The sequence below is a fragment of the Bombus vancouverensis genome, chromosome 10 (assembly GCF_051014615.1).
Source record: "Bombus vancouverensis nearcticus chromosome 10, iyBomVanc1_principal, whole genome shotgun sequence".
In the NCBI taxonomy this organism is placed as follows: domain Eukaryota; kingdom Metazoa; phylum Arthropoda; class Insecta; order Hymenoptera; family Apidae; genus Bombus; species Bombus vancouverensis.
This window is the reverse complement of record NC_134920.1, coordinates 14,254,255-14,280,240: the sequence shown is the minus strand read 5'-3', so window position 1 is coordinate 14,280,240 and position 25,986 is coordinate 14,254,255. Positions and strand designations below refer to the sequence as shown.

Sequence of the window (25,986 nt, the reverse complement as noted above, 5' to 3'; positions counted from 1 at the left end):
GAAATAACGATAATCGCATTAAATAATTTCGCAGCATCAAATTAAACGGGAGGAATTCGAATGAATTACCGGCGATGGCCGCGTGTAGAGTGTCACGCGATGAATGTAATAAATAAAATGTACGCCAGTGAAATTTATAGATGATACGAAGGAATGTATCGTTATAACATTATGTAGATGGTATTAAGTGGTAACGAAATACGGTGAATATAATTATCGCGAAGAATACGATCGACGCCATGAATTGTGATTTTTCTCCATTTTTTATTATTTACAATCGCATCAAACATTGTCGTAGATTATTGGCAACTTAATAGAATGCAAAATTTACGTCGAATCGCAAGTTATTGTACATATAATCGTACATTTAACTCGTTCACAATTATTATACGATTATCAATTAACTAAACGATAAATGTATCGTTTTGGGTGAAACTGGTGTCAAATTTTGGTTCAATACCTATACATGGAAAGCGATACAGATGCAAAGTGTACGCGGTCTCTAAAATAATTACATAAATTTTAAATTGACGCTGTTTCCATGATATTAAAAATTATAACGAATTAAAAGTCAACGTTAAATAGTAAAATAGGGAAGGTTCGAAGGAGTTCGCAAAAATGGAGATAATACATCGTATTATGTCAGTGTAAAGGGCTATTTTATCGCTGTCAGAAATACATACAACGTAGGAAATATGTTATAATGTATAAATACGATTAATTTCGACATTCGCAGAATTCAATAATCATAAAATCACCAACAGATTTTCAAACCAAGTCAAAGGCAATACGAACAATGGAACGATGTTATAGAACGATAATACCGAATTCCAATGAAACAATGCCGAAAATTTGCCCACTAATCGTCGTTTATACCCCATATTTGTAGCCTGTGTGGTTTATGCTTTCATATGTGTACACGTGTACGTGTATAACCCATTATTTTGCATTTCAGCAATAATTATTAGTATACGAAACGGTAGTCTGGAAATATACGTACATACACGCGGTTCTGTAACCTACGTGTTATAAAATTATAAGAACGAAGAGAGCGTGATTATAAAAATAATAACGAATAACGTTGAAAAATTGAGTACAACTATAAAAGTCGATGACATATCAACTATGCTCTTTCGATCAAACCTTAAAAAATAACTTCCTTATCTAAACTTTCTCAAGAACGTATAAAAAGTTTTCAATCTTAGGCTAAAAATATATCTGCAGATAATATTTAACTAATAACAGTATATAAGCACTATTACGAAATTCTCGTTTCGTTCCCTAGATTTCTTATAGACTGAATCGTTCAGTCACGAAATTAATTATTTGTTTCATTTCGTCAAGACGCAAGCTGTATCCATAAAAAATTTGTTTAAACTGTTGAAATACTCATGAGCCACTATATCGTACGTATATATACATATATATATACATATGCATACAGACCTGTATTATCATTTCGATGCACGTGCTTTTTTAAAACCGTTTGATATAATTTAAAAACAGTTTCACGAGAACCGTGAGTACCTTTGACTCTTGTAAACCGTCTTTTCTAACACGAATATTCCAGGTTGTACTTAAGTCACGCATCGCCAGAGTTCGAGACGTGATAAGTTTGCAAGAGGGAATTTCTCCAACTGATGTGCAAGTTATGGTACTTTCCAACTGGTAAACTTGGCAGATTATACAATAACTTTATGATTACTATTACGTAGATTATTAATCAATTTCCCTGCCTCGAGTAACCAAATTCTCCTACCATTAATTTCATCCAGAAAATGTTTATCAAGGAAATACAAATATCCATTAAATTCGTAAAGCTTACAAACCACTGCTGACAAAAAATAAATTCATGTACTACTGTTTATTTTAAATACTCTTATAAATGCTCTTTAACGTTATAGTTTCAAAATATTTGAGACAAAGTGCGAGGTAATATCGATTATGAGATAAACGTTCTTTATACATGTTATACGTATAGTAGACCTTCCATTGCACGAGCTAATAGAGGGAAGAATTTTCGCGCAATGGTACAAGAAGCGTTTAGCACTGAATTTTGTATACGATAATCGAGATAGCGAAACGTGAAACGAAATATAACTGTATAAAATAAATATAAAATCGAGAACAATCTATTTTGCTCGATTCTACTTATTTTTTACGGAATATAAAAAGCATCGAAATGGATTGCAAATTTTTGTGGCAACTAAATTACAATTTTTTCAGTACCGTTAATTTCGCTATCGATTGACAAAGAATTAATCTTGGCTAATTAATTCACGAACGAGACAGTGGATGTTCCGACCGACGAACTATCGGCGATACAAAGGAACGTTCTCCGAACGATGCGAAGTTTTCCGTTTCCTGTCGCCGACAGGACAAGACTGCTGCAAGAACAAGCATTTACTATCACATGGTAATATCAGCTCGTTCCCGCATTTCGTTTTGCTTTTTCTTTTACTGTGACATTTACGGCAAAATTTGAAACGTACCAGTATGATTTTTACGATACTTTGTTCATGACAGGGAAAAATATAACGAATGTTTTGTAATAATAAGCACAGAGCACCGTTTTACGAAAACTAGCAGCGATTTGTTTTACACCATTGTGAATCTCAACCTTCCGATATTATCCCGGCAACCTTCTGGACATTCAAAGTATTAAAAAAGGACGGCAACGTAAGCGTCACAAGCTTTGTCTTTTCCGTTCTTCCCTCGTTCTCTTTCCTGCGGTACCTAGACAATTTTGTGCGACGCTTCGCAGGTCAAGGAACTCTTTATTGCAACAGAACGGTATGAAAATAGACAGCAGTGGCTGTCAATAAATCGAAATACTATATTACGCACACTGTAACGCACGTTGAAGTTTAGCCAATGACGCGTTGCAAATTTATTTGTTGACATTTAGTTAAAGAAATGGAGGAAGAGCTGTTTAGCGAGGGTTTGGTACGATGGGAGGAGCGGAGGGTGAGTGTCGGTCCAGCAGAGTCGCCGCAACGTACAACTCTCATTTGGCTTCTATTGTCCGGGTATTGCTGAGCCCGGATATCGGCTACAACACATACCGGTTGATTGTAACATAAAAATCTACACTTTTCTTCATTGCCGATATTGTTTCCACTCGAAAAAAATATAGTCGTAATGCTTTTCCATCTACGCCAGCTTAAAAAATGTTGCCTTCGACTTTTATCATTTTGTAGCCGATCAACGCTTCATCGAAATTCATACTTAGTACTCCGTAACATCGTTATAATTCAAAAGTTATTTCCCACGTATCTAGTTACGACAGCTACGCACTGACCATCCACTTATAACGATTATTAGTTTGTTATAAGTTTCGGATTAATATATTCGTTCGCGTACGTCCGAGATGCGAGTCGTATGAATCTCTAAAACGCAAATTAAACGTTACGAAATACTGAAAAATAAGTCTTCGATTTTTCAACTTTTAGCTCTAAACGTTACGTTTCTAAGAATCGATATTCGTGTTTCGAAAGTTATTAATTTTCTCTGTGAGCTGAAATTCAGAATCAATATCGCGTCTGTTTCGAAAATACGATACGAAATAATAATAATAAATTATTAGATTATTTGAACTTATATTAAAAACGTATGAGGTAACACGGGGAAAAATAGACGGTATTTCAGGTAAATCAAACGATTTTAGCAGTATATTATTTAACTGTTTAGTTTGCGTGATGTCTTAAATGCTGTCTAGCTCGCGTTCTCAAAATTCTTGTGTTCCACCTTTCCAATTTAATACGTTTCCAACGATACGCGCAGTTAAAACGGAACTCCTCTACTACATGTATTATATAAGATCATGCATGCTTATATAGCGAGACTAATATACAATGAAGCGCATCTCGTGGCTCGTAAATCAATTAATCACTGTAGCCGAGAACTATTTTTCTTTCTACTGAAATTTCCTTACGAGATTTATGAGCACTGCCACCCGTACCAGTATTATCTACATATAAGGTCAGCCAGAGCTAGCGGGGGTTAGTTGATTTAAATCACTCTATTCGAACGTCCACTCTGCTTCATCTGCATTTAAACAGTTATGCAGAAGTTTGCATGCGTGTATTCACGTACGCCACAATTTTCATCCTATTTTACAATATGCATGGTATTTCATATTCCCCGGACCGTTTATAAAAATATTCCCAACTAATTTCCAACCACGGAACTAGAATAACGTCGAATTGAAATTCAAAGGCCAGTTTAATATTTCGCTGCATGCTTTCAATGCTTTCAGAGGAGTTGATAAGCTGACAAATTGCGAAAAAAACGTTGGTCGATATTCTTGTTCTTCGATATTGAATCTCGTTTTGTCCGTAGTCTGAAAACGAATTAATTATGCATTATATTTTTATGAAAATTTGATCATCTAATTCTAATCGATAGGATATTTGTTAACTTTCAAAATATTCTTTTCCATTCCGGTTTACGTTATGACCACTTTTATACTCGTATCGAGAATCATATCGTTTTTTCGAATCGGACAAGTAAAATGACCGAAACATCGGAGAACTCTCTTTTTAAAAGACTATTCCAAATTGAAACGTGAATAAATGTGTGGTGTAAAAAGTGTATATCAAAAAATGTTACTTTGCATTCCGGATTACGATGTCCCTTTGATAAAAGCATCCTTTTCGACGATCACGTATTCGGCCGTGAATCGATAGCGAACAATTTTAGTACGTAAACCAATCGGTTTGTATCATCCTCAATGATGCACTAATTCCCTAGACACGTGGTTCAGCTCTGATCGAAACAGAAAGGACCGAGGCAGTATTCATCGACCGATCAACCGTTAACGATCAGATCGAATGCTCAAATTTCCAGAAGTTAACTAACCGTAAAAAAGAGGGAAACCCTACTATTAACCCTACTATTATACATTTAACCGAAATTAGTTGAAACTTTTAGATACGTCAATTTAAAGGAGCGACAGTGCTCGGTAGAATATTAATGTCTAAACTGGAAAATTTCAAGATGCAAAAACGTATAGAACGATGGTAGTAGTATATTCCTTCTTTCTCTTGTTAGGTATTTTGACGTTTTTGTCAATTTCTCTCGATTTCTTTCTATCTTCGATTATATTTTGATTTTTCTCTCTTACTGCACAGCCATTGCCTTTGTAGTTTTATTTCTCTCTTCTCGCCTATTTTACTCTCTAAAGCATCCCTTCTTCTTTCTACTTCTGTTGTTGATAGGTCATTTCTTTGGTAAAATTCTCTCCTTTCTTCTTGTCACTTCGTCATCGTGCTACTCTCTCTTTCTATCTCTTTCAGACGTTCCTTTAATATTTCACTATCTGACTCTTCCACTCTAATTTTGTTTCATCTTATGACTAAAAAGAAATATTTTAATATAAAATAGTTAAAAGATGAAAGAACCTGTTAGGCATAAAGATATAATTAACGAAGTTTTATAGGAGCCAAAGATACATACTTTCTGTTAAAAGACATACTTTCCATGCTATGCGAAGGGTGTAGAAAAAACAGATAATTCTTTAATCTCAAAATCACATAAGAAAATAATTTTGGTCACATGAGATTAATTGACATCGTATTTGATTTTTTAAACGATTTCACTGTAAAAAGTGAAAAGTCCGAATTTTTGTATATCTCATTAAATTAATAATAAAAATTTATTATACCCACGAAGCCACATTTAATAGATAATCGTCGATATCGTGAGATTACGATATTTCATTTATCTGTGTTGTTATAGAGAAGTCTCTCTCTCTCTCTCTCTCTCTCTCTCTCTCTTTTATGTTATAATATCGTTAGAAAGTCGACCCTCGACGATATCGATATCTTGCATAATCAGAAAACTGTATCGTATAAAGGTGTCAGGAGTGGGATGCCAATTCGATCTTTGGTTGCAGATCCGGTACTCTAGAAATTAGCGAAGAAACTCTAGAACCCGATAGAGAAGCAGTTTGGACCCGCTGGGAAGAACAGCGTCGGTTGCAATAAGAGTGGTAGGTGGCCGTGGACGTTGCCCGTTCGGAGGCACGAACGTCGATGGATGGAAGAAAGATCGAGGACAGAAATCACGAGATTGAAACCTGTTGGACGCCTGTTGGAAGTCAAGACAGCTGCAGAAGGATTGCTGGAAAAGGGAAAAGGTCCAGGGATACGAGAAAAGGACGACGTAGCGGGTACACGTGCAATTTCGTCAACTGTTTCCTCGCTTGTCAAATTCGTTCTGAACCGCGGGACGCTCGTTGCGAATCCTTCGAAAGAAGAACTCGTTTTAATCCACGAGAGCGAAGGTCGGTTGAAAGATGTTGATGCGACAAACGCTGGCGAAGAATGGGAGAATCGTGTCATCCGAAGAGTGGTGTCGGCGAACCTCGGGAGGAGAAAGTTGGGACTCTGAAATCGGTGAATGTCGGGGCTGCTGGAACGTGGATTCGCTTCGGAGCTCCGGGGCGGCCACTCGCGAGTACGAACGAGCTCTGATTGTGGCGGTCCTATGAAGAAGCCTGAATAATACAGAAGCAAATCCCCTTCCGGGTCAGCGCGATCACGAAGAACGCGCCTGTAGAACGTTGCTCTCAGCAAGACGCGAGCAGAGTGTAAGAGTGCTTGTGGGGGAAATACACGTTCTTAGACCGACTGTTGCACAGAGGGGAAGACAGGACTCCGCAGTCTGGGCCAAGAAGAGGGCGTCTCGTTGGAAAAGGCTAGAGACTAAGCAGAGGGTGGCCGATCAGCGTTCCATAATTGCACCGCCGATGGGATTCTGGTGGCGGTTTGCGAGGGAAAGAAGGTTTCACGAAACAAAAAGTTCAAAATTGAAAAAGCAAAGTGAAGGCGAGAATGCAAATTAGTCATTCGGAGGATAGAGAAATTTCGGATACGGATACCGATGTCTCGCGGGGGACTTTTACGCGGTTTCGCCCTGGGACTTTGGACGAATTTCGAGGCGTTGGTTGTCTGTAAAAAGCGACGCAGGTAAATAGCAAAGTACCTGTTCGAGGTACAAGGAATATTCGTTGCATCTGGCCGCTGAGATGCAAAGTTGCCGATAAACAGAATAAAGTTGCCGCGATCGACTCGCCCGCCTTTTCACGAGAGGGGGCAATGACGCAAGCATGTGACAGCCACAGTGTGGAACACGAGTATTTGACAGTCGCTGTGTGGAATGCCATTGCCAACGCGAACCGCGTTCGAAAGTTCGAATTGCGCGCACGTGTTTCGATCTCGTCTTAATCAGAAAACTGCATGAACGTTAATCCATTGTATAAAGATGCAAATAAAGCAAGTTATGCCACGGGCACGCAACAATATAAATGTAGTTTATGTACCATGATACGAACAATGAAAACCAATATTGCTGGTAATAAAGTTTCGTTGCTGACTACTTAATAATAAAGCTAATCCGCTTTGTGTACACAGCTGACCACCTTTATCCTAGTTAGTTACTCAGTTTTATGAATACCGCAGATTTATTATCTATTCATCGACCTTGATTTAGATTTTAAATTTTCTTTCATCTAATGATCAATTCGTTTTTCAATTGGAGTATTCTATTCTTACCAATTTTCGTTAATTCTCGTCGCAGCATAAAAATTGTTTTAATCCGTGTAATCGCAATTACATCGCCTAACTGCACAATCGACACACGTATTATTTTTATATTAATAATTCGATTCGTTTCGATTTGAGTAAAAGATATTAACTTTTTTCAAAGATATACAAGATTTTATAAATAATAGACGCAAGAAGTTACAAAAATAAGGATAAAAATAGAAAATCTGATACATACCGATTAAGTCGAGAGCATCGTTGGCTTGTAAGAATACGAGAAGACCCGTTGTTGCGATAAGATGTAAGTGGACGACGAAGCGATATCAATTAAGGGTTCGGAAACACCTTAGGATCGATTGGTGATTACCGACCAGGTAGCCTGCGCTCGGTATCAAAGAGAAATCTAACGAAAATCTATATCGATATAATTTTCCGCAGCGAATCTCGCAGCGTTAAAAATTCAGAAAGAATATCCTTTCGATCTTATCGGATATTTTTATTCTATTCATTTTCTTCTTGATCGTAATGGCAAAGTATAAATAAAGGAAGATTATATAATATAATAATGGATGAAATCAATAATTTCGAAAATGAAACTCATTTATATCTACATCTATTTTTTGATAGATTTAATTGCGTAATTAAAATCAGTCGCTTCTTTTTATACTTTTTGCCTTTTAAATAAATTTGATAATTTATAAATGGAGGTAAAATAACGGAAATTTTATATTAATTCCGGCGTAATGGTTTGTGAGTAATTTCTTACTAATAACTGGGAAATAATCCTTTCAAAGACAATTTAAAAAACGTAAATGAATATCATAAAGGGAAGAAAACGGAGAAGGTTAATTAATCATTTTTATCGCTCTTTTACAATCACTGCTTGATTCTTCTCTTATCTTGTCCTTATTCGATACTTTATCTATCCAATTTCCATAAGTAGATCTTTTCCAGAGGAAAAATGGGATCCGCATAAATTATCAAATAAAAGTAAAAAATGTACATCGATGGATTAATTCAGACTGAAATCTATTTTCGATTCAATTTATCAACTCGATTAAATTCCTACGTTTAATTCTCGGATCACTTTATTAATACCATATTTCTCCGCGTGTATTTACTGTATAAATTCTTAGAATATATTATTAATTAAATATAACAAAACTTATTTCCCGTATGCCTGTACGAAAAGAAGATAAGAACAGTTCTACGTGAGAATCTATGGAGAAATATTCAGCGTTCGATAAATCGCTAATTGCCAGTTAATTAGTTATCTATTATCCATACACTGGCACGATTGATTCTGTTTCGACGATTCGTACGAGTCGTATTCCCTTCTTTCCCAGAATCAAAGGTTAATTAACCTTTATCGTTGACAATATCGCTACTAATTCCACTCTTCGATTTCATATTGTGCCCGATATCGTCTATCTGGCATTGTTCTTAAATACGGTATCAAGCGCAGAGAGGCGTGACGGTGAATTCGATCGAGCTTTCAGGCGCAAATTGTTAAATTTTCACTCGATCATCGAGCCTATTGTCAAACATCGGCGTGCGGATGTAAGCATATAAAGCGTCACGGACTGGACATTGTTTAGACACCGACGAAAACTGCCACGGCGTAAAACAGAATATCGAAAAATGTAATTCGAATGATAGCGAACAACTTTTGTTTCTTATTTTCAAATGATATTTTCCATTCATGAAATAGTAAATCGTAAACGAATATATTATATCCTTTCTACTCAGTTTGGCGATTTATTTACTTCGGACATTGAAATAATTGTTTCAGAAAACCGTGAAATATTTCTGCTTGTTCGATCGCACAGCATGCGTGTAATCTTTAATTAACTGCGAATAATAGTAACTGTGGCATTACTAATGGTTCCACTCTTTGATTTCGCTTGTATCGTGTACAACGTTATGTCGCGTAACGTATTTTGCGAAATCAACATTTAAAGCGGCACAATTAGAACCATTATTATTATTATTATTATTATTATTATTATTATTGTTATTATTATTATTATTATTATGTAACGCGAAGTTACAGAATGAGCATTGATCGATGTAACTGTAGGAAAGATAGAGGGATTACGGTAGTATTCCCATATTAAAGATATAATTGGAGAAGTAATTGGAATTCTGCAATGTGTATTGTAACAAAGTATTTAATAAAATATGCATTATTTAAAAATTGATTTGAATGCGGATAATGATGATTTCCAGATACACGTTACCTAAATACACGTCTAAAATGCAACGAAGGAAAAATTCGCTAAATTCGCTGTATAAAGTGACTTTATTCTATGGAGCTATTCTAGAGATATTTGACGAGATTTCGACTGAAATACCCGGTCTAGTTTCTAGATAACATGCGTGTTACATTTGTACGCTTGTATAATCGATTGGGAAAGACGCCACTTCCCGAACGAAAGTACGTCTACTGTCAGCATAGAAGATACGTTGATAGCCTGGATATTTTATAGAATAAAGAATAGATTATATATTTCAGACGATATATATATTTTTCTTTTTTTTTTAATTAGAGAGCATCGAGATTATTGCGAAAAAGATGGCCAACGTAGCGAATACGAAACAGAATTCTTTGAAGAAGAAAAACCCAGTAAAAATAATATATAAAATCCTTGACTAACGGTGAGAACTAAGTAGATACTTACAATTACGATTCGATATGAACGACGCTATAATATACGATAGTAAAACCATCCCTTCGTCAAATTCGTTTTCATTAAATTTCTTAATAACCGTTTCTCCAAATAACGACGAACGGTACTACTTAAATTTGAAAAATCCTACAAACAGAGGATCGTAGAGAAGATGATGCAAAAGAAATTGCAAAATATTAAAAATCGCAACGACGTGAAATGAAAAAAATCAAGAAGATGGTTAAATTGATACTTGGTTTCTCTTTCATCGTTTCCTTTTCCAAATGGAAAGATCGATTGGCTCTATTCGAGTGGATATCCGAAAGATTTAGGACATGTTTGAAACGCAGCTCGCACAAAGTTTCCTTTTTCGCTGGGACATAATCTCGGAAGCCCAAGGGAACTTCATGGAGAAAACGCCCTGCCCTAAGTGATGGAGTGGCGCAACAGACCGGGGTCAGTAAATACTCCTATACAGATAACCCAATTGCGGCTGCTTGCTTCGAGAAAATCTATCATTATCCTTCAATAATCCTTCTTGCCGTTCACGACTCAATTAAATTGGATAAACGATGATGGGCTTGCAAGCTTTATACTTGTTTAGCATATCATCGAGCGTAATCGTACGCGATACAAACATCTTTTACATCTTATTTTTACTCTTGTGTTAACGTGTTACGAATAATATTGCCAATATCGATCATAAATTTTCTATATTGTAATTAGATTTTATGAGTTTTCTTATCGAATCAATCGAATTGACTATTACGTAGCGTAGATTATTGCCTAGGTAAACCTTGAGGAACGATCTTGTTATCAAAAACATTCTTCAGCTTCTCGAAATCGTTGATTTTTAAATTGTAAGTTAAATAATGTTCTTTCGAATCAGCGTAAATACTTCCGCCGACTTGATTCAAGCAGTGATATTTAAAATCGACGCGACGCTTTAGCGAACAAAGCTAAGCCACGTGTACTTCAATTACGATATACTATAGCCAATCTTTTAATGGACCATTTGGACATATTACAACAAATTTTGCTACTAGTCGTTCGTTTTGTCTCGTGATTTGTATACTTTGGTAAAATTCAACCGGGCCTCGGTCTTCTTACACGGTAATTTACCTACGAATAATATTAATAAATCGACAAGTCACACGTCGTAGATTATAGACTTCTCGTTCGTAATTCCGTAATTTTTCATCAAACGAGACAATCAAATAATTTATAATTTGTAAAATTTACTTATGAAATTTCATTTATTTCGTTATTAAACTTGTGAACGCGTTATGCAGGATATTTGTCATATCGATATTAGTGACTTGTAACTTGCGATTTCGAAACTTTCCATTAACAATATTAATTCGATCGTGCGGCAGGACTCTGCCGACGTATATCACAAATTCGATGCTTTTCATCGCCGCTTTTATCGTCTATGTATTATTTCATTCGCGTCATACGTGCCTTATAATAACATATAAAATTCCAAATAAAATAAAATTTGCGAAAGTTTCAGATTTTTATATCGAATTAATTATATGGAAACGTTGTATACGGCACTTATATCGTAACTTGCGTGCTTTGTTTTTTCGCAAATTGCCTGCATATGACAAACAATGGAATAGTTGATGGTTGTTGAATTTCCAGAGGTTCGCTACTATGCAATTATCGTTTATTAATTTGAGAAACAAAATAACAAGACTGGTTACAGAGGAAAAAGGAAGTTAAGTTCGTAAGGAGCATTAGCGCTAGAAAATAATTACTAGCCTTCGTTTATATTTTATACAAAGTGTCTCAAAGTTTCACGCAGCACTAAGGTATCGTGTTACCAATTATACTGTGCTATCATAGTTACTAATGATATCATTACCACCAACGCAGAAAAACGCAAGGAAATGTTTTTTATGGCGTTAGAACATCCTTTACGCTGCCTCGATCTACAACTTTCTTGCGAACTGCAAATTTATGTACTCGTTCCCCTTTAAGAGGTTGAAATTTTATAACTTTCATGCCGCACGGTATGTATTATGCGCAACCTTATACGAGTAAACATAAATAATTCGACGAAAACAGCGAAATTGTTCGAACTCGCCTTAAACATTCAATTAAAAATAAATAATAATCACTAGCTATTATTCGCGAAGGACTGTGCAAATAAGTAAACGAATAGCGAAATAGATAATTTTGTATCGTGGAATAATCGTAAAAGATGAATACGATCATTTGGAATCTCAGATATCTACTCACATACATTGTACCGTGTAAAATGTATTAGTTGTATCGATCGTCGAAATTGAAAATGTCAACCGAGTGTCTAAAACTTATATAACGTATTATTCGATGGCAAGAACAAGTGGAAAAATCTGTAACATTTCAGCAGTGGTATAAACATAGAAAAGATAACGAAATATTTTTATTTGTACTTGAAGTAAAAGTCGAACCTTTCGGATTAAAAGAAATTAGTCGTTCGATTATTTAATTCGTTCAACGATAAAATTCGCTACTGATAGCAATATTCTCTTAACGTACGTTCTACTTTCGATTACATAGTACGTTACTACAAACCCTTTACAATGTCCTATTCGTCGTTTGATGTATAAATTGGAAAATCGTTAACAAGGATTTTAATCCAATACAATAAATAAACAAAACATTGTTTATAAAAATTCATCGCTTGCAGAATCTGCGTACTAATAAGAAAAGCGTGTAATAGACGTGGCACGATCGATTAATTATACGAACATAATTATACTAAATACAGATATTCCAAGTAATTTCGTTGTTAACTATTGCAACAGGCAGACTGTTATCCTAGTCGTCTGAAGATTAATCTGGAAACCAAGATCCTTCTCAAAGGATTTAATTACAGATGTAACACCTAAGGATAATCGTTTAACGCGTAGTTATATTTGCAAATTTCTATACGACGGTATTCCTTCGCATTACACTAACGTAGATACGAAACGACTCTTTATCGATCATTTACGAGATTTCATGATAAAATCGAATTAGTTACAAAAACATGTCACTCTTTACCGCGCGAAGATGAACAAAAATATAAAAAAAAATATCAAAACTTCTAACTTTTCCGGACAATTCGATACTTTGTTACTAAGAAACGATTACCCTTGTCGTTGCATTTTTCATACCGTTTTGCGTAATAACACGCAACCCTGTTGCATTTGTCGATATCATACTAACAACAGATTTATTACGGAAAGTTGCGCTTAAAAAGCAGGGATGTTTAAAAAAGCACTCGCAATTTCCTGTCCGCGTGAAAAATTCAATGTTTCATTTTCTTCTTTGTCTCTCAAGTATGGATCGATCGAAGCGGATCGGTCCCGCCAGGAAACATTACGTGGCTCGTGTCAGACAGAGAGACGCGATACGGTCCTGAGAACGCATCGGCCCCGTGCATATCTCCGTTAACCACGCTTTTCTCTTTCCGTCTTTTGTCGCGATATTCGCGAAGCGGTGTTAACAAAAATTAATGATCCGGCGTGGCGCTTAAAAATTTTTACAAGCCGTAACTAAAACGAACGTGAATGCATGCGAAGAGACGTACGAACGATTCGAACGGTCGGCTATTTATTCACCGATACGTGCTCCCACTTTAATTCGATATGCTGCTGCAAGCTTCAATTTCATAGATGAAGATTCTGATTAAAGAACGGAAAAGGGATGAAACTGGCGGCGGTCGCTCTTGCCTTTTGCTCGTTGCTCGACCGAGGCTAATAAAATCGAAATGTAGTTGGTTAAGGTCGTTAATTAAGTAACGAGTACCCTGTCGCTAATAGTAGGAGACATTGAAATTGATATTCAAACGAATAGCGTTCGTTATTTTTATGTTAGAACAGTGGAATTACGTGCTCGCGTGAAAAAATGAAATAACACGTGATCGTACTATTGATTAAATTCTGCTGTTAAGTCTGTTAGTGGAATTAAAGCACTATTCAGTGTTAAAATGTTATAAAGCATAAATTTTTAATTTAGCTATTACCATGCTGTACTATCAATTTTTACTATTATTATATTTATATTATAGAATAGAGTTATTTGGACTTTTTAAGAATTGCACAGGAATCACGGATTTTATAATTAACAATTTCATGGATTTCTAAAACTCGAGACTTTCGCGAATTACATACGTAGGACATTAGAGCTCTCAACTCGAAGAACTCGAAGAACTGAGAAAACTTTGACATATCAGGATTGTTAGAAATTTTGTGGAATCGTTGTAAATAAAGCAACGTTGTTGCTTTTGTTAAATACGTTTTGTTATCGAGGAGTAAGCAAATAAAATCAAAAAGTAAAATAAAAATCGAGCTATTAGAACTGCGTGAGAACCTCGATATTTACGAAAATGATTTTCGTAAAGTACGAGCATGCGCTTGCGGTAATACCGTGTCACACTCGAGAATAGCCAGATCCTTATAAAGTATATCAGTCGATAGAGAGACTTTTTATTCCTACGTTTTAATGCTCTTTTGATGCCGACAAGGGCGGACTTTCTTCAAAGGACGAACAAAGGAATTCGTAATTCACGTTGGCTAGCTCGCGCTATGCCACTGACTTCCGGACACTCCCACCTATCATTCAAACAGAAGTTTTACGCGGGGTGTGGGCATCCGTTTTAAAAGCAACTATACTTCCGAGTTTCGATACAAGGTATACGGTTTTATGTGCCATATATTAAAACACCGTTCCTTAGTATGATTGGCACGATAACGTGTACCAACATTCTGCATTTATACTTATATTGGTCTTACTTAACGCTACTTTTAATGTATCTAATCGCTTCCTATTAGTCTAAATCATATTTGAGGCTATTATCGACGTTATCGTCGAAATTATAATCGACCATTCCAAATCTTTAGCAATGCGGATGTTCACGCAAATTCACACTTTTATGAACGCAATCAAGGAAACGGTACGTGAGCAGAGATTTGTTCCATTCTCTAAACCTTAAAATTTTGGATATTTTTTGTAGATCTTACGTAGACTGTAAGTCGTGATCGTAAATATAGTTGTATGGAATAAAAGTAACGACGTAAAACTTATTTCGTTCAAATGCAACATTATACATTAATGGTACACTTTAATAACGTTTTCGTGTGTTTTCGCGTAATTTTTAATTATATGCGAAATATTCAAAGAGACGTAGGAGGAGGACATTCTGTACGTGTTTATCGTGTAAGGATAATAAAGGAAATTGAACGTTAGTTAGCCAGTACAAAAATAGGTATAATTAAGAAGCCGGTATAACGAGCTTAAAAACTGAAATATTTTCCATATTTTTTTAGGTAACTAACTGAAACGGGTCTTTCCTTACGGAGGCTAATTACGAGTGTAGCGTATTTATATAGTAAGGATTTAGTATCAGAAAGCTTGAAAGCTTGGAACAAGATTTTATTACTTTCTAGAAGGAAAACGTATATTCGACCAACATACATACGTGCGATTGCGTGCTGTATGTATTTACGTATAATAATTAACAAGTCGCGTTACGAACGGATTACTAGTTAATAATCGTTAAGTATAAAAGCTACTATTTTGCTATCTTTTTTCTACATATTTTCTACAATTACCTTCAGCTGTTCTACTACTATTTTGTTATTGAAAATTGTTTTTCTATAAAAACCGAGAAACGTGACTTGTGATTTTCGTTTTCCTACTCTTCGTACGTGAAAGTTCTTAGCTCACAGTGAACGTTTCATTCAAAATTCATACTTTAATTGGTAATAGCAAACGAACGATGTTCCCTCATTATTCCATACACTTCGATTCTACGTTATACGTTGAAAATGGTAACTGCTATTTATCCGATTTGGCAAAAATGAAACGGCAGTTCTGCTGGAATCGAAGTCGAGCATCCAACGTAAGATATAAATATTTTAGGCGCGAGTTGTTCCGCTAGAAAATGGCGATTGTGGATTAACAGGTCGGTAATCGAGAAAAGTCCTCGTGATATTGAGACACAACGTGCATTTAGACTCACGGCGCGGTAGCTAACGACGTTTAACGGTAAACTCGTAGTTGTACAGTTGATTTCGCGTAATGCCACGTTAGCCGCAATATGGAAATCCGCGCTGCGTGAGGATAATACCCTGTCATATTGTGAGTGCCGCATAATATCATATTGCAAAACATTACAACGCAGGTGTGTGCATGTGGGTGAAACACGTTGCCGGGCTATTCAACCAATCTCTTCGCTATCCCTCTCTCTTCTTCCCTCTTATTTCCTTCCGTCGGAATTTTTGCTTTCCCCTTATTAATCGCGGCAACCTTCTTGCCGTCGCGTTAATAATTACCAGCTGGCTGACCACGTGGTTTTGTTTCGGATTCTACTTAGCTTTTCCTTTGAAACTCGAATTACGATTCGAAAAGGGAAAGAGAGAAGGTAAAACACGGAGCTGAAGAAGCGACGCTCCGGCCGGCCCGTGAAATAAAAGGATCTCTTTTGAACAATTAGCTTCCGGCAGATATAAATATTGAGACAGCATTAACCGGAGAACTTTCTTTAGCATCGCGCGAAATATAATCAAAGGAAGGGAAATTGAAGGAGACTCGCGCCAGGCATGAATACTGCTTTCTGTCGTTTCCATGTAAATAAAAGATAAATTAGCATACTATCTAGTTATAGTTATAACGTTAATTAAAGAACTTGAATGGATAACGTTCGCTTTTTTTTTTTTTTTTTTTTTGATATTTTACATTCGTCTCGGATCGGACAGTACATCGTATAATGCAATACAAAATTTGCGCGGTAAAAGTAGAATTAGAATTACGAACACAATTTAATCTATTCGTTTTAAAGTTGAAAAATTTGAGAAAAAGATATGGTTGATTAAAAGAATGACGTTGTTGCAGCATACGATTTTAATTACCATTGAGACATGACTTTTAATCGCACGTATTTCTTATTGTCGTTTATTCTATTTATATCGCTATTTCATTGTTCGTCTTTATCGTTACTACTCGGTGATTGAAATTTCTAGCGCTCTAATCGATACGAATGTACTATGTATTTGATTGATTTGTTGTAACAGATACAAAAGGAAGCAGTATCAGTTACGGTCCGGTTAAATTAATTCTGATAATCCTACACATGTAACGTGCTCTAATTACTACAAATAATATTATTAGAATAGATTATTAAATCGTCCAAATTAATTAACTTATTGACAGATTTAACAATCACATTTAAACACTGCTGACGCGATTCAACGATGTAATATCACATTAATCGAGCGATTCGAACAATGAAAATTCATGAAATCGTCAAATCGTTGCGTGTTGCGCGTCTTTTTTTTTTTTTTTTTTTTAAATTTTAATCTACTGCATGCGTATATATCATGTTGGAAATTCGATATCCAATCCGACTCCAATAACTCCGATGTGACCGAATATCAGGGCTTCGTGTTACGCAAAGAATATTTTCGATAAACCTAAATATCTCGTTCGCTACTGAATCTATTACCAGTAATTCTTAATACGTTCCTGGTCAGAATTCCCTTTCCTTCGAAGTTTGTCGTATAAAATACATATATATCTGCTGAGTGCTTCTCCTTATAGTGTAATACAAAATATTTATTTATCCGAATAAGAAGAATCGGAAAGAATTTTTTCTTCTTACGAATTACATTGTAATTTACGTTGGATGAATAGATCACTTTGAATCTATTTAGTTTTGGCACAAGTTGATTTGACGATTTTTCAGTTTTAACAGATAAAACAGTCGCCAAACATAGTCACATAATTCGTTAATCTCCAGTGAGAATTCGATATAGGTAACAAGGCGATTCATTTAGAAACTATTCACGTAGAAACTACTTACTCCCGTTTTGTCGATAAGAATATCGGATATACTTTATTCATTCTTTTAAATTTAGCTTCAAATATTTTTTCGTTTCAAACGGCTACGTAGGACGTCTATTTTATATCTTTGCTTTATTTAAAAGTTGAACATTTAAAATCCAATTTGAAACGTTAAAGTCAATTCGAATGCAATTAATTTCATTTTTTCCCATTGTTTCCATCATTTCACAAAAATAACTCGAATCCATACGAGTGAACAAAATTCAATCGTTCGTTAAGATTCGATAACATTCTTCGAAATTTGAAACGGAGCAGGAAATCACGAAGAGAATACAACAAAAAGAACTCTATCGATAGCATGGGCATCGACACTTTGCAAAGATTGGAAAAATATCGTATAAGGATTGGAAAATGAATTCTGTATGACCTGTCGATAAAGAGTTGCATATCGTATATGCTTTATTGCAAAATTGGTAAAACGACTACTCTTTAATCGTATTGTAATGCGAGTTCGAAGATAAATTCTCTGTAATAGGAGGAAAAAATGAAACGCCTCTTATGTCCAAAAATCAGTTCAAGCTTAACGTAAACCGAATTCTAAGGTATTTGTAATTTTTCCATCGTGTTTGTTAATAGCATCGTAGATGTCGTGCTAAGAGTATAGAATCATGTTGTAAACAAATGTTTCGTGAATATCGCAGTTCAGTTTTTCGAAGCCGTTTAAGACATGGTCGGTACTGTTAAAAACACCGTGAAAAGTTTAAAGCGTAAAATTATTTAAATTCCACGAATACTTGTAAGCTCATCGAAAATAACGATGTTAATAATCACCTAAATGAAAATTAAATATTTTATTTTCTACAACCATTAAGTTTATAAAAAGTGGAAGATATTTGTGGAGAATATTTCGTACAATTAATATATCAGTGTCGAAAACGAATACGAAACAAATATTAATCTGGAACTAATTTGAGACATTGCATCGCTTATAAAATAACGCGGTAGGTATACTAGAGTATAGTAAGTGCGAGCTAACGAGTTTTAACAGGTGGTTTTCTCCCTTGAAGACGTAGCATGTTGTATCCAGAGTAACCTCCGTCTAGTACTGTGTATACATATCCATACATGTTACTGAAACTCGTCAAACTTTAAATCTAGCGAGACAAGGCCGTAAAGAGAGCGAGAACGGTACCTATGAACTTCCACCTATTATCTCGCAAATACTAAATTTTAAACGAAATTCGATTAAGGTGAGTAATACGTGTACGTACAGCAATATGTTTTAATATTTAAAATCATATGGATCTGTTTATCAGAACTTAACTTTTATTCGTTCGTTTATAATACATTTTTGTGTAATTAATAATTTCATGATTCTTATTTATTATCTGATTAATACACGACATACGTAATCACAAAATCTAAGCAAACTTTGAAGCAATTTAAGATAGAGAAAGATAATATTAAATTTCATTTAGCTTCGTCGATTCATACGTGACTACTCTGACCACAAACCGTTTTATCGCACTTGAGCTGGTTTACTCCATTTTAAGGTATTTAATTCTGATTTGCATTCCACATATTATGAGATGAATACAACTGAGAAGCTTTTTTTTGTTACAAAACGCTGCACGTATTCGAACCTGAACAACGTACTGAAACGCGTAATTTATGATATAAATTTCGGATATATAATTACTTAAAAAAAAAATGAGAATATTTGTTACGCAATTCGTTTAGAAGTAGTTTTCGTTTTCTTCGATGAAAGCGAAAGACTGAATCGAGCAAGACGCATTATTAATTTATCAAAGAATACGATGTTTTTAACAAAACACAATACGGATAGAAAATTGTTAACAGGGTTATTCAAAGACAAGAAGTGCGTCGTTCGTGTCTAAAAAGCTATTAACGAATGAAATTAATATTAAATGGAAATTATTAAGAATGTGCTGGTAGACTTAGAAGAAAATCCAATGATGTATACATAATTGATGGAATATTAACCATGACCTTTCATTAGAGACGTCGGAAAAGTATTCGAATCCCAGCGTGAATTATTTCTGTATTAATTTACGCCGGTACTTATGTCAATAATAAATCGAGGGACCGCACTTTTTTTTCCTTTAAGCGTTTATTACCAAATTGTCTTTCATTTTGATTACACATTACATAGATTAATATCTACTGCAACGCTTAAATAGTTTACAAAGAAATTTGTTTTTAATCTAACGGCTCTAAAATTACGCAATCGTGGATTATTGCGAAGGAAATTTTTCGAAAGATAATACATTGACATGCATTTTGTCTTATTACCACTTTTGGCAATAATTACTTCTTGTCGCAATCGATATTCCATGCTATGCAAAAGCGTTTCCGATGTATCTCCTTCTGTGAAACCGCATGTTTTCATTTCGTAACTTTTAAGTCTTCCTGCTATCTTGGCTCGTAAGTATCGTATAGAATTGACATCTAGTCTCTATGAAGAAATTTTTAACGTGCGAAGCGTATTTTGCAACAACAATTCCTGAACTATCCAAGCGGAATGCTTTGAATCGTTATCTCGTTGGAAATAAAAATCTTCCGTCAAGCCAAATTCATTTGCGCTTTTCTTTAAATTTGTTCGAAACGTACAGATACTTGGGCAAATTTGTTTAAAATTCCGTTATCGCAGACCAGATTTCCAGTTCTATTCGTCGCTATACATCCCCATGCCATAATGGAGTCGTCTCCGTGTTTTACAGCCGGAAATAAATTTTGCTCTTATAGCTCGGTATTTCACTTTCTCCGTATACGTATAATGCTGACCATCCGAGAAGATGATTTTATTCCAGAATGTATTGTCTCTGTTAATATTGTATCTCGCAAAAGCTAATCTTTCCTTTGTATTTACCTTGCTGATATACGGCCTTCTCCGCGGTATTCTTCCATGATAATCGTCGTCCCGCGAAATTCAGCGACGCAATTCGGCTTGGATATTCTTTTCGAAATTACTAGCAATTACCCTAACAAGTTTTGGCAACAGAAATCCCAGGGTTATCCTATATATCCCATATACGTAATACGTTTCTCTTCTCCCGAAGATAATCTTTTCGGTCGTCCTGTACCAGCTATTTGCGACGAGCTTCTCATTTTTTTGACCTCTCAAATGCCCGTGAAATATATGGTCGATTTGCTTCTATTTATTGGAAGATTCGCAATTTCTTCGTAAGATTTCCCCGTCTTTACGCAGTCTCGCTGTCGACTCACGCTCACGTTTACCGATTTCCGATTATTTCGAAACTGTTTCGAAGCTGGCGGCTGACTTAATCGGCCTTCCTCTGTTCTTCGCGATCCATCGTTAAAACAGAAATGTGTCGATATCGTCTAATTGAACGCAATTTGCTAATAAAGCACGTTCGTCGTGGACAAGTGGGAAAAACGAAATCTTGACGTCGTAATTCGTTAAAAGCTGCGGAAGAAAATTGCATGTGCACCTGTACGTATACACGTGGAAGAAAAAGGGCAAGTACAACACGGTGATAACGCATTTTCTACTTTTTTTCCCGAAAATGATCGGAAACTTGAAATTACGGTTCGTGAGTGGAAACAAGGGGACTGCGCTTAAGCATTTCTTCGAAGCGAGCACGACTTTATGAGACTTAATATCGGTGTTTCGACGATAATTTCACCTCGCTAGCATTCGTTCCCCCTTTCAAAGCATTTCCACGTATACCTAAAAATCCAAAGTCTCGATAAGGGCAATTTCATGCGCGAGCATGTAGACGTGTCGTGACAAATCGTGATCCGCGCGAAACGTGGTACCAGATCTTAAAGATCGGTCACTCGACTCCGCAGCAATGAAGTGTTAATCTTCCACAAAGAGTTCGCGATCGTTTCGAGACACGAAGCGACGTTTTATTTTGATCAACGATTGCCGTGTGTCGACGCGTTAGAAATACACAGGGGAAGAGTGATTCCGGCTGAACGTACGCTAACATTTATTTAATCAACTAGGTTAATATTTGTCCACGTTTTTCCTCCACGTATTTCTGCTACTTCGGTTAAGTACAATTTACGAAGATTTCACCGTTTATAAACTGTGTTAGGGATCCTGATAAATCTTATAACTCAACCAATCGAATAGAGTCATCTTTTTCTCGATGCTTTAAGATTTCCATAATTTTCGACCGTATACGAACGTTGGTAAAACAACTTCTCTTTATCTTTACGACACTTTGTGTTAATAATTTATCTATGGGTAACGATTTAACATGTTACTCGATTAAAAGTAAAAAATTAACCGTTAAACAGATTTGGATACGAGTAGAATTATCGTTATTCGTGAATTTCTATACTTAATAAGGTGAATAAATAGGTAAATAGGTATGATAAAAGCGAGAATAAAAAGTAGGATGGAACAAAGTACGAATGAAAAAGGAATTGCATGAGAAACTTTGAGACCATTCTGCCATAAGTGTGAATAACAATCTCGTCGTACTAATTGCAAGAGTTTATCCTCTAGCGGTCGACGATAAAACCAAGAAGAATACTACGCACGAGCCAGCGAAAACCAAAAGGAAAAAAACAAGTCGCTGCCCTCCTTCGACCGGAGTAAAAACCACCCCAGCATAAGCTGAACACACACTCCCGAGGGTGCGATATTCATATGAATGAGCGGCCGGTCAAAGTGATAAGATATAAGTCGACGGCTGGTGGCCATCCACGGCTATTTGCATAATGTAGGCCCTTCTCGTTATGTACGCCCATTAACCTCCGCGCCCCTCGTGTCCCGTCGTCTTCAACGGCACCCACTCTGCCGATCATTTTCCACGCGCGGGCCACTCGAACAACGAATTTACAGCTATCCTTCTGAATCAACCTTCGATATAATAACGTTTTATAGTCTGTTAAGAACGCTGATGCAAACGATGTTTTATGACTTGATTAAATTGTTCCTGATGGACGCGTTATCCGCTCATCTGCAGTGAAACGTCCATCTTTCCAAGGGTAGTAAAATTAATTCGATTTGATACTCTATGTACCAGAAACAATATGTAAATGTGATAGTTTCAGTTCGTAGATAATTCTGTAACGAAGTATTCAATCGTTTGACGCGTGTACGATGTACCTAGATACGGTTGTTCGTGAAAGTATTTGGACACTTGGAGAAATTTTTCGCCATTATGTTATTTTCGTCGTACTACATTCTGGAAAAGATTTCTATCGTAACTGTACAGAATATTTTTCTAAGCCGATGTAGGTCGTTTTCGGTTCGAGCGATTGTTCTATATATCGAGCAGATTTAAATAAATATATTGCATAAATATAAAATTTTAAGAGAAGTTGAGCGTGAAAATTAATTTGTAACGAGAAAGTAATTAAAAGTAATTAATCTAATTTACTCGATTCACGCGACGATAAGACAAAGGATAAACATTGTCATGGTCCAATTACGTTTTACGAATTTAACAAGTACATATGCTGAATTTTATACTACGGTATTTTATTACGGTAGAATAAACGTAAATGTCAAGGAAATTAAAATAAATATTCTAAAAACGTAGTTTGCTTGTAAGCATTTATCGTGTAGAAAGTTAAACTAGAAGGTGAGCGATATAATGGTAATTTTTATGTCTCTATACGTCGTATTTAATTTATTCCGCGATATATTCGGCTAAAATAGTCAGCTAATACAGTTCGATCGAAATAAACCGTCATATTACGGTTTACTCTGTCTCGTCTAGCGTCATACGTGTTAGCATGGAACACGCGTTAATATAAATACTTCGTACAAAGTGATTTCGCTTTCAGTCGTTTTAGATTCGTTTCGCTTTCAAAATTTCGTCTGTATCTTATATTTTTGAAATATCGAGTATTCGCTGTCGCGTAATATCGAAAGATCATAAATCTTTCTCGAATAACTTAATAACTCGTTTGTTCGTACGGGCATTTAGATAAACTAATTTATAAAATCCAAAATAATTCTTTACGAATAAAAATATATGTTTTGTTTTATTCTCGTGTGCCTTCCTTTCAGACTGAATTGTTGCACTCGTATTTATTTAATACTTCAAAAGCTCTCAACGTTGTCGTATCTTGTCAAATATTTGTTTCCATTCCAATTTCATTTTCCACGGTTCATTCGTATTTGACAAATGATTGTAACATTTGCCATCATCTTATCGAAAATATCGATTTCACCTTACTATCTTGACCCAGTTCGCATTTACCTGCATTGCCTCTTGGCTACAAAATTCCACGGATCTATTCAAATTTTTACTCGATTTGTAGCCGTAGTATGTAGATTTGACCAAGATGTTCAAATTGATCATGGATTAGTAATTAGAGACAACGCCCGTCTTTTTAATTACAAGCTACTACATACGGTATCTGCTATTACAATATTAAAATATCGATCTCAGAGATATTCGCAACTTCTTGAAGATACTTTTTCAGTTTATCTTGGCTTTCTAAGTATCCCAGTATCTATGTATCATGCGGATAGCAGTGTATCCATTATGATAAAATTTAAAAATAAACACTGTGATTACACTTATTTACCAAACGTCTGTAATTCGATACTGACGCACGCTTAATTTTGAAATAAACCTTGAAATAAACACGAAAACGTCGTTTTTGTCAATTTAATTAGAGAGTAAATAACATTCGAAAGAATGCTGCTTGCAAGGAGCAATTAATGGAAACCCAGCTACATATTTCTGCGTATAATGCAAGAAATACGCTGTAATGTCTGAAAGTCGTCGTATGAATGCGTAGTTTAGAGGCAGAGATAATGTCCGAGTTGTGCGCAACGTCCTCGGGGAAACAATCGCCACGATACGATCTAATTTCTGAGCACAGAACTTTGCTTTAATCTCAAAATTTCCGCCACGGAGAAACAATATTTTCCTCGTGGCACCATCTAATAGACATTTTATCTGTCCTCGGACCGACGGTCGTTCGTATCTGGATGCATCGCAATGAGCGTACGCGTGTATTTTCTTTTTGCTTTTGTTTTTACAATAAATCAACATGACGAAACGTAACATTTACTTTTAAAATGAAAACGATGATAATGGAATCTGGAAATATGCGATGAAATTTGTTTTTTTTTTCAGGCATCAATTAAAAGTACGTTACGAACTGAGTTCATAACATTTTAAACATTCATTTTATATCGGCTGTATATCAGGTTTTTATATGTATATTTTACGTTTAAGATAATTAATCGGATCACTTCCTACGAGTCGATATAATAAAATTATACGATAAAGTTCTATAAATTTAGAATAATATTTATAATAGAAAATTATAATACCTATATTTCTGACTAGCATGTTCTTAGAAATTAATGTATCTCATAAAAAGAAGAAGAAAATACATACTATGTTCTTTGATGCGTACCAAGCTCATCTATAGTTCGAATCTCGCGTATAATGCTCTTTGACATTCTTTCAAAATCGAGTATCACTGGAAAATATCGTAAACCGATTTTTCGCGATGTTTGTACGTTACAATTTCAACGCGAAATTATTTCAGATGCCTGTGTCATGCACATCTATATCGACTAAACATGGACGAACATTTCTGTGATTATTTGCTGTGACGAAGGAAAATCTAAGAAATTCTTTATACATCTTTATTCTGGCCACTATTTTATCGTTGCAACAAGGAATATAGCAAAAGTTTCAGAAATCTTCTTTAATCACTTATCAGAGAAATCGTAAAAGAAAAGTCTACACGTTAAAAAAGAACGCACAAGCCAAACTACAAAGTGAGCTTTTCCACTGGTCTTTGACGCATCATTTGCATTCATACTCGGAGCGTTAGCAAATGCGATGAAAGATATAAAACATTCGAGAGATGTGTTCGCAACATTGACGTCACAACGAACGTCGACGCGTGTGCTTACACGCATCTGCTTTCGTAAACAGATTCTTTACCTTCGCTCGTACAACGTACAGGTAAAACATTTA

The 25,986-nt window shown here is 35.5% G+C and overlaps 1 protein-coding gene and 1 long non-coding RNA gene across 2 annotated transcripts in view; one reads left to right on the top strand and one right to left on the bottom strand.

Moving 5' to 3' along the window:
- Positions 1 to 9,720, top strand: part of LOC143303247 (uncharacterized) — a 36,439-nt gene extending 26,719 nt beyond the window's left edge. The window contains exon 3 of the long non-coding RNA XR_013059367.1: positions 5,897 to 9,720. This is a non-coding gene — a long non-coding RNA (uncharacterized LOC143303247). The remainder of the gene's footprint in view (positions 1 to 5,896) is intronic.
- Positions 1 to 25,986, bottom strand: part of LOC117165263 (lachesin) — a 254,566-nt gene that overhangs the window by 113,694 nt on the left and 114,886 nt on the right. The gene's annotated exons all lie outside the window — the stretch shown is intronic.